At 39.0% G+C, this 1,605-nt stretch overlaps 1 non-coding gene across 1 annotated transcript; it reads right to left on the bottom strand.

Moving 5' to 3' along the window:
- Positions 1-292: 292 nt before the first annotated feature.
- Positions 293-364, bottom strand: trnac-gca (transfer RNA cysteine (anticodon GCA)). Its single transcript has one exon. It is a non-coding gene; the product is annotated as a tRNA-Cys (tRNA).
- Between the last annotated feature and the right edge of the window lie 1,241 nt (positions 365-1,605).

Below are 1,605 nucleotides of genomic sequence, written 5' to 3'. Positions count from 1 at the left end.
TTGTTGAGTGAGTAAATTTGATGATATTCTATCCATGCTTTCTCCTCCTGTTGAGTCATCAAATGAGTCCAAAATAATGAAATAATTGCTTAGTAGTCAGTAAGGGTGTGTGTTTGGTAACCAGGCCCTTTATCAATGTTACTGGTAGGTGAGATTTATGACCATGAAGATTCATGTAAGGCCTCAGTTTCCTGGCCTGTTATTGCCAAGATTTGTAGTTAGTTATATGCTTTTTCATACTGATTTATTGTCATTTAACAATGTGGTCTGGGTTTAATAAATAATAAAAAGAAGGGGGCACCCGGATTTGAACCGGGGACCTCTTGATCTGCAGTCAAATGCTCTACCACTGAGCTATACCCCCACAGGCTAGTGAGAGTCACAGGTGTCTTTTTCACGGAATAGTCATCCAATGATCAGTCTACACCCTTGGCTATTTAAAAGGTCTGACAGTGTGAATATTTGTTTTGTGTATGTTTGCCATTCAACAAGATTAAAATGGGTTTTCATACATAAAACTCTTTTAATTCAGCACTGTGTCACTCTTCTAAGAGTTGTTCCACATGTGGCCTATTGCATTGGTCTAAATGGTCTAATCATGGCCTGCTGCAGTGAGAAAATCAATATTAAAAAGGGTTGAGTGAATAAAAAAAACAATTATCAATGATTTTATCAATTCAGCTTGAAGAACGCTTTACCTCTCAGACTCAGGGTATTTGTCTTGCCAACTGTTGTTCTGAATATCAAAGCTGTATGCTTTAGGGTCATCTTCTGTTAGTAGATGTCGTGTTTGCTGGTTGGACTGCACTTTATCGGGATGAGCTACCGTGAACATTACCACATGAGTAACACATCTTGTCGAACACTCTTAAACAACATCAATATATACTACCTAAAATGTGAGTGACACATCTTGCCAGGAAGGCAATGGCTGTATCTGAAATCGCATACTCTTTTGAGTTGGTATTTATTTTGAATAAGTAATTAATTCACCCCAACTAAAAAAGTATGATCTAAAAAGTATAAATGTAATCTAGACGTACCACATTCGCCATGTTGTCATTATGTTAGGGGTAAACAGTTAAAGACCTAGAACCAGATATGAAGAATGAAGACCCGGAGTCAGAATTATAATAAATTAAAGAAAAGGTTAGATAGTTTGCAGTTTCATCAGCAGAAATCAGCTTCAAGACTCACACAGGAGTTCGTAGGCCGCCCCCCTTACAGTTACAAAGATCACAGCAGTTATACCATTTCCAAGGTCTATAAGCTACGTCATTGCTTACAGGTTGAATGATTCTCATTGGCCAAGAAATAGATAAACATAATTTTCCACACATATACAGATAGACGGAAGCATATCTCCATCGATTATGGTAGCTGACACTCGGACCCAGAAGTTAGGCAAGTCGTGACCTTCCAGGTCGCAGATTTGGGTTGCTGGGCGCCAGCATGTCCAGAACAACAACTCAGTCAATCTCCAATAATGCCAGTGGTTCCTTAACCTGTAACCAAATAGACTAACACACACACCGACACAGCTTTTCCAAGGTTGGATTTGGCCAGGCTCTAACTATTAACAGGAGAGTCCTCTCAAAACATCAA

This window comes from Rhinichthys klamathensis, unplaced genomic scaffold (assembly GCF_029890125.1).
Source record: "Rhinichthys klamathensis goyatoka isolate OS25496 unplaced genomic scaffold, OSU_Roscu_1.1 h1tg000571l_1, whole genome shotgun sequence".
NCBI lineage: Eukaryota > Metazoa > Chordata > Actinopteri > Cypriniformes > Leuciscidae > Rhinichthys > Rhinichthys klamathensis.
This window is presented reverse-complemented; position numbering and strand designations above follow the sequence as displayed.